This window comes from Rhinolophus hipposideros (genome assembly GCF_964194185.1).
Source record: "Rhinolophus hipposideros genome assembly, chromosome: 3".
NCBI lineage: Eukaryota > Metazoa > Chordata > Mammalia > Chiroptera > Rhinolophidae > Rhinolophus > Rhinolophus hipposideros.
Genome location: NC_138049.1, coordinates 93,737,641 through 93,746,868, shown reverse-complemented (window position 1 = coordinate 93,746,868; position 9,228 = coordinate 93,737,641).

Sequence of the window (9,228 nt, the reverse complement as noted above, 5' to 3'; positions counted from 1 at the left end):
AAACACGCTGATCAGAACATATACAGAGGGTGCCAAAAAAAATGTGTACAAATGGACACTTTGGTCAACGTTGCTCAAGCAGTAGTTCCCAGTAATCAGAAGTGTCTGGACGCTGATGGTAACCACTTTGAGCACCTCTTGTCATTGCAGAAGTCAAAAGTGACTTGTATTCATCTTTTGTTATCAGTGTGTATTATTACAATTTTAATAGTTTTTTCCTTTCTTAAAAAACATATACATTTTTTTTGGCATCCTCGGTATGAAAGGTCGGTGACACTGAGGAATTAACCAAGAAAGTGGAGAATCAAAAGGCCAAGATTCAGAAGAAGGAGGAAACCTGTAAAAGTGAGTCCCTAATGGAATCTGAATTCTGGAAGAGGAAACTGAGAGGCTGAAAAGCTAATCTAATTTTAAAAACGCAAGAGAGGTTGGTGTGGGAGGAGGGAAAACAAGATGTAAAGAAGACAAAGAGAAACAGAACATTTAAAAATCATAAGAGCCTACTTTACACTATTTGGCACAAATAATTTTGAAAATACAGATGAAATGGACAATTTCCTAGTAAAGATATTGAACAAAATTGATTCCAGTAGAGAGAGAAAACTAAAACCAATTTCTGTATTAAAGATGGGGAAAGATATAAACTATTGTACAAAATGTATCAGGCCCAAAAGAATAATCTTTTTTAGTACCTCTTTATTAGGTTTGATTATTAATGTTATAGTTGCCTCATAAAACTAGTGTTTTAGAAAAAGAAATACATGAGTTTTTGAAGTGACTATAACATTGATATCAAAACTGATAAAAATAGCACCAAAGAAAGGAAACTACAGACCAATCTCAAATGGCAGGGGGAAAGCAAAATGGAAAATCAAATCCAACCGCATCAATAGCTAAATGTAAATAGACTGAGCATTCCAATTAAATGGCAGGATTGTCAGATGGGATGAAAAAGCAAAATCCATATGTAGTCTATGCACTTTAAATAGAAAGGCAAATTGAAAGCAAACAGAAAATTATATACCAAGCAAACTAACTGTCAGAAAGCTGGGGTATCTATATTAATATCAGATGAAGTAGTCTTCAAGATAAGACTTCCCAGAGATAGAGAAACATTTCATAATGATAAAAGAACCAATAAATACTAAAGACAACAATTGTAAATGGTCACACCTAAAAAAAAAAAAATCAAAAACAAATAAACAGTTTAAAGGTTTATGGGTCAAAAAGTGATGTAACTAAGGAAAGAAAGAGAATTCATAAACACAACTGAAGAATTTAGCACTCCTCTCTTATGTAATTGATATAACAACCAGACCAAGAAAAGAAAAATCAGTAAGGATATAAAAAACCTCTGAGTGATGGTATCAACCAGATTTTTTTTTATTGTGATTATTTTTTATAAGTTGTTTTTTAAAAAAATACTTGTATGCTAATGCTACATGATGAGTAATTAGCTCTATAAAGTAGGATCACAATAGGTATAGAATTATTAAATGTTAATGCTGGAATCAGCATCTCTAATAAGTCAAAATAATTTAAGATTTGATGGTTACGATACAATACAATTTCTAAAATTGTTTCATTTGACTTTTTTTCATACTTTGAATTCTTTCCTTTTCCTGGTCTGATTAACCTTTTTCCCTTAATGAAATGCTAAGTCTCCACGCTTTGTATTTATATAGCAAAATATGCTAGGTAAAGTGTTAGATATATATCACTGTATTATTGAGTGAATATTATACTTATTAGGAATGATATAATTTAGTTAAAAGAATTCTTAGCACTCTCTAAAGACATTTTACTTCCCTTACAGTACTCCCTCTGACACCTTTAGAAAGTTCTTCTAAGCCAATGATCAGGAAGGGAATTAATAATAAGTTGTTTCTGAAAATGCTGAGGTGTGTGCCTGCAAAGTCCACAGTGAGCACTAAGAGTTTCTAAGCCCTTTCCTCCTACACCCCTGAAAAGTAGTATTAAAAGGCATGGATGGGACAGGGGGATGCTGTATATTAAATTCAATAATGGCCCAAGCATTTCTGTCTAAATTCAGCACAAAAATTACAGGTGAGGCAAATTATACTTAAGTGTAAAAGCGTATTTCTACCTTTGGAGAATTTTCATGAATTTTAATACCATGAGGGGAAAATCTTTATTTTTAGTTAAATAGAGAACATTCCATTCCCTTAACCTTCAAGCTTCACCTTCATGAACTAATTTCTACCATTAAAGTATTATTTCTGTGAGCATATGTTCTACAAGAGAGAATTTTTAAAAGATCATTTCTCTATTCAAAATAAGCCCTTGGAAGAAAATTTGAGGTCTTTTTTCTTTCCTAGTTGTTCAGACTAGTTGGAAATGGAGCTGTATAACTCAATTCTCCAATGTATTTAAAAATGTACAGAGAGCTCTGTTAAAGTTTTTTAAATGAGTTATTCCACAGGAAAACAGTATGCCATGAAAGTGAATTAAATAAGATTGGAGACAAGAGAATCAAATCAGGAAAAGTACACACCCAGTTTCATTTCTGAACAATTAGTCAAAATATTCTTAATACAATACTCTTCGCTGTCTTCCATTTCAGCACTTAAAAAAATTCTGTACAATCCGCATTCTTAAACTTAGCCTAGCTAAGTTCTATGACCGGAAGATACCTGTGCTGTTATTATACAGGGAAATAATAATAAAAAAATACCTCTATTACCCAAGCATCTTGAGGTTATTTATGTTTAAAAATGATAACAGAAAGAACAGGTGACCTGACACGCAAAGGTAATACCTGCCCTGGAATGAGAAGTCTATTTCAATGAACTCGTACAGATTCTGCGAGAGTGGCTTACCACAGCTTCGTGAAGTCCTCCCTCACCAATGATATTTCCTCCAGGTCCACTCTGCCTGGTATCTTGGCTTAAGTTCACCTGTTCTCTCCTTTTGCTTCCTAGATTGTTTGTTTGGGTTTGCAGCCCTTGACGAGTCAGGCCCACCTCCCTCCCAGCCAGACCCAGCTCCCAGTGCATACCTTGCCTTCAGAGCCCTCTCTGCGGTATCTGCTCAGTGGCAGCGTCAGTGGCAGCTGCAAAATACAGCGACAGCACTGGCTGCACCGCCACTGTTCAGCATCCAGGCTCAAGCAGGCTGCTGTCTGGAGCTCTCCCGTGGTTTGTGGATGGGGCACTACCAGCCGGTATACTTGTGGAGTCCCCTGGTTATTCCAGTCTAGCAACCTTTTCCGGTTTCCCGTCACTCTGCATAGGAAGACCAATACCTCAGCTTGATTCCATTATATAAATCAGCTGTCTGGCTCTATTGATTAGCATCATCTTCCATTAAGAACTTTGCCATCATGGGCAAGACAAAAGGGAACCCTGTTTGTTTCTGAGACTTCTGACAAGTCTTTCCCCCTTTCCTTTCCCTTCTCCAATTCATTCGGACCTTTGCTTTTGTGAGAGTCCGCACCAATTCCTGGGTTTGAATTATTTTTATTTTTTTCTGTTTTTTTTATTTTTTTAAAGTACTTTTTTCAGTTATTGTTGACATTCAATATTATTTGTATTAGTTTCAGGTGTACAGCATACTGGTTAGGTATTTATATAATTTATGTAGTGATTTCCCCCAACTGGTCTAGTACCCACTTGGCACTATACATACTTGCCTTTCTTTTGCTGCTTTTAGGATTCTGTGTCTTTAACCTTTGTTGTTTTAATTATAATGTGTCCAGGTGTGGGCCTGTTTGGGTTTATCTTGTTTGGGACTTTGTGCTTCCCAGGCTTGTGTATCTATTTCATTCACCAGGTTAGGAAATTATTTCATCAAATAGATTCTCAATCCCTTGTGGCATGCAGGGTGTCATGTGGGGTCTCTGGTCCCGCACCCCACATAAGAGCACAGGACATGGTGAGGCCAAAAAGGAACACCCATGGAGCCACAGATAGGGGAGTCATACCACTATAGTCTCGCTGGCGGCTGGGTTGGAGACACAGGAAGCAGGAGCCATATGATTTGAAACCTGCCGTCCGCTTGTCTGCCAACTAACCTCACTTGCTAACTGCAATCTGCCTCTCTGCAACCCACAACCCACAATCCGCGCTTCTAGCTTAGCCACGGCAGTTATATTACTGGCCAATGGCTCACTGGTTACAGCTGACGGCCAACTAGCCACAGCTGATGGCCAGCCAATCACAGTTGATGGCCATTTACTACCCGAGTGAGCACCTTTCCACGTGAGGCTGAGAGCCTGGAAACTGCACTCCTGGCTCTGTCCCCACACCTTGCTTTATCTCCTCTTTCTGGTACCCCTATGATGTGAATATTCGTACACCTGATGTCCCAGAAGTCTTTTAAACTATCCTTATTTTTTTATTATTCTTTTTTTCTTTTTGTTGTTCTGATTGGGTGTTTTTTGCTACCTTGTCTTCCAAATCCCTGATTCAATCCCATACTTCATCTAATCTGCTGGTGATTCCTTCTAGTGCATTCTTCATTTCAGTTATTGTATTCTTCATTTCTAGCTGGTTCTTTTTTATGGTTTCTATGTTCTTTTTTTAAGCTTGCTCTTTGTCGAAGTTCTCACTGAGTTTATCTATTCTTCCCCTAAGTTCCTTGAGCATCCTGATAACCATTGTTTTAAACTCTGTATCTGGTAGGTTGTTTGCCTCCATTTCATTTAGTTCTTTTTCTGGAGTTTTCTCATATTCTTTCATTTGGGATGTATTTTTTGTTTCCTCATTTTGGCTGCCTCTCTGTGTGTGTTTCTATGTGTTAGGTAGAGCTGCTACATCTCCCAGTCTTGGCCAGGTGACCTTAAGTAGTAGGTGCCCTGTGGGAACCAGGGGCACAATCTCTTTTGTCACGTGTGCCAGGTGCTCTAGGACTGTCCCTTGTGTGGATTGTGTGTGCCCTCCTGTCATAGTTGACAATTGGTTGCTATTGGCACATCAGTGGGTGGGACTGTCCCTTACGCTGACTGGCTATGGGGTTTGACCATGTCCACAGCTTACGAGCTTCTGTGCAGGGGACTTACCCCATGGATCAGGATTCACCCTAACAGGTTCTGGTGCCTGTTGAGATTTCCTTTTGGGTGTATCCCTTGTGGGGTTAATTACGTGGTGCTCTGCTGTGATCTCAAGCCGACTTCCATGTATATTGATTGGTTCTGGAGCCTTTCAGGAAGGTCTCTGGTATAAGTTCAGGTCAGCCACTGCCTGTGACTGGCCAGGGACTACCTGGTAGGAGGTATAAATGGATCTGTGTTTGGTCGCTGCCTTTGCTAGACCAGGAGGTATATGGGAGAGCCCACGCTGTGTACCACGGATGACTGCCAACAGTACCAGGCCTAGGGCAGCTCCACAAAAAGCCCAGGACACACTGAGGACTTCTGCTGCCTGCCAGCTTTTGTAAGTCTCAGCCACTGATGGAACCTCATGAGGTATGCAAGTTGGGTGAATTGGGGTCTCAAGGAGTCACCAGGGTGGGACTCCCAAGTGGTATTCACTAGTTTAGATTTTGGTTTAGTTCCAGGGCTTAGCCTGGAGCTACTCAGAAAAGTTTCAGGGCACACCAAGGATAGCTACTGGCCACCTGGGGCTCACAGACCCCTGAGAGTTATCCAAGAAAGAGTGCAATATGGGCAGGGATGGCTACTCACTGAGAAATTGCCTCTGGCATTGCATGTGTTTGGTGGGGCGGGGTCCCAGGGAGTCACCAGTATGGAGCAAATGGAGCTCACCTGACCAATTCAGATTCAGATTTGGCCTTGTGGGGGAAGGCTCCACACAGGACAAATGGCACCCACCTGCTGACTGCAGGGGAGAAAGAGTCTACATAAGGAAAATGGCAACTGTCTCACTAGTCCTCACTTTGAAGCCACAGAACTCAGTCTCTCCCCATATGTCTGAGAACTCCTGAGTCACTGTCCGTCTGCCAGAGACCAGGGTGAATGGGCAGTTTAAGAGGATGTCTGGGTGTCCTGCTGCCTCTGTCCCACCCAGATGGTCAGAATCCCCAGTTTTTCACAGCCAATTTTTGTGGGGGCTCCTCTTCCCGGCACCAGTACTCTGGGCTACAGAGCCTGGTGTGGGGCTGGGATCCCTCACTCCTCAGGGAAAAGGAAACTCTTCAGCCTAGATATCTCTCCCGATTGTCAACCACCAATCAGAGGTGTGGGGCGAGCGCATTCCATGCCAACATCCCTACTACCAGTCTTGATGAGGCTTCTTCTTTATATCCTTAGTTATAAAACTTCTGTTCAGCAAGATTTCAGATGGTTCTCCAGGTTGGTTGTTCTATAATTTAGTTGTAATTTTAATGTGGTCACTGGAGGAGGCAAGCAGGGTGTTTATCTACTCCACCATCTTGGATCCTCTTGGTATCAAACAGATTGACTTAAATGACATTTAGAGACGATTACAGCCCCAAACTGCAGAAGACTTATTCTTTTCAAGAGAACAAGGAATTATCACCAAGATAGATCATATTCAGGACCATAAAATAGGTCTCAGTGAGCTCAAAAAATAGCAGTCTTACAAAGTATGTTTTCTGACTGCAATGGAATTAGATACAAGATTTAGAAAAACCTTAAATATTTGAAGTTAAACCATGCACTTCTAAATAGAAATCATAAGGCAAATGAGAAAATATATTGAACTGAATGTTAAGGAATTTATATCATAACAAATTCCGCAGTATGCAGCTAAGGCAGTACTTAAGTACTTAGAGGGAAATTTATACCCTTGAATGCCTGTCTTTGAAAGGACAAAAGGTTCCAAGTCAGTAATTTAAGCTTCCACTTTAGGAAGCTTAGAAAAAGATGGAGAAAATGATCCAAAGTGAGTAGAAGGAAGGAAATAATAAAGATAAAATTAGAATCAATGAACTAGAAGAGAGAAATAGAGAAAATTTAAAAAACTAAAATTTGTGTTTTTTTAGTATTAGTAAAATCGATAAGCCTCTAACAAGATTGATTAAAAGGGGGGAGGGGATAGCACAAACTAGCAGTATCAGTAATAAAAGAGGATCACTATAGATCCTATATATTTCAAAAGGATATTAAGGGTATATTATGCCAAAAAAGTTGACAATTTAGATAAAAATGACAAATTCCTTGAAAACTACAACTTATCAAAATGGATACAAAATCATAAGGTATTTTTAAAAGTCTTATGTCTATCACAAAAATGAATTTGTTATCAAAAACATGCCCACAGAGAAAACTCCAAGTTCAGGTGGTTTCACTGATTAATTCTATAACATATTTAAGAAAGAAATGATTTTAAACAAACTTTTACAGAAAATAGAGGAAAAGGAAACACATCCTAACTGGTTTTATGAGGCTATATAACTCTAGTACCAAAATCTGACAAGGATATTAGAAGAAAATCATAGCCCAATATGCCTATGAGCAAAAATTCCTTAACAAAATATTACCCAATTGAACTCATCAGTATTTCAAAAGGATAATACACTTGAACAAGTGGAATTTATCCCAGGAGTGCAACACATTTGATATTTGAAAATCAATCAATGTTATCCACCATATTAATAGGTGGGGAAAAAAACATGATTGTGTTAATAAATGTGGAAAAAGCTTTTGGCCAAAGTCAACACCTATTTATTATTCAAAACAAAAGAAAACCAAAACAACTCACCAAATTTAAACCAGAAGGGAAATTCAAGCTGAGAATTATTAGGTTGGTGCAAAATAATTGCAGTTTAAAAGATTAAAAATAATTGCAAAAACCGCAATTACTTTTGCACCAACCTAACATGTATACACACACACACACATACACACTACAAATCTAAAGCTAATATCATACTGAATTATAACATCATAATATCATACACCTATGTCTAATAGACAGAATGGTGAAATGTTAAATGTTTTTTCTCCTAAAATCAGGAACAAGGCAAGGATGTCTATTCTAATCACTTCTACTTAACAATGTATTGGCGGGCCTAGCAAGAGCAATAAAGAAAATAAATAAGAATTGAAAAGTAAAATTCTCATATCCACAGATGACACGATTGCATACATAGGAAATCCAAAGGAATCAGATAAACTAGAAGTGGGCTATTAACAAATGCTGGATATAAGGTCAATATGTGAAAAGCAAGTGTATTTCTATGTATCAGCAGAAAACAGAAAATAAAAATTTAAAACTGGTATCATTTACATTGGGATCAAAAAGCATGAAATCTGTAGAAAGAACTCTAACAAAACACATGCAGAATTTTTGCACAGGAAATTATAACATTGAGACGAATTAAGGAAGACCAAAATAACAGGCTATATCATGTTTATAGTTCGGGAGATTCAATATTGTAAAGATGGCAATTCTCCTCAAATTAATCACGGTATCTAAGCAATTCCAGTTTTATTTTTTATGGAATTGTATAAGCTGACTCAAAATTTTGTAGAAAGGTAAAGGGTCAAGACAATCTCGAGGAAAATAATAGGAGTTACTCTATTAGATGTCAAGAACTATCACAAAGTTATAAGAATTAAAACAGTATGGTATGTATACAGTATGGTATGGTACATAAGAATAGACAAGTAGATGAACAGAACTGATGACCTTTGGTAAAATGATAAATCCATACAATGGGGGTGTGTTAGGCATACCTTGCGTACCGCCTCAAAGTCCATTCAACCCACTCCTTACTCCAGTTTCATCCTGGCTTAGACCAGCTTCCCACAGATGCAACCCAACGATGATTAGCCTCTTTCTGGCCCAGACACTATGGCATTGCATGCCTGAGATCACTTGGCACTTGTGCATGTACTACCCAGAAGTCCTTGGAATTAATATACATGTGGACACTCTTAACCAGTAGTTGGAAACTGGTGGATAAATGTTTTGCTTCCCTTTCCCATTCCTTAGGCAGTCAGTTCTGAAACACATTTCATAAGGTTCCTTTGAAAGCCCTGTGGGAATGAGCACCAATCACCCATTTACAGCTGCCAATTCTAACCTATGCTTGTGTAGGCTTTCTCTGCGTCTCTTTCACTCCCTGTCCATCACTCTTGGTTCTTAGGATCACTTCACAAATAAACAGCCTGCATAACAAGGCTTTGTCTCAGGCTCTGCTTCTGGGAAAACCCAGGCTACATCGTGGATCTATACAACATATACAACAAAAAAATGTGTACATATGCTCATCAAAGGACATGTAAAAGAATGCTCATAGCAGCATTACTCATAGTAACATCAAACTGGAAATGATCTAAAT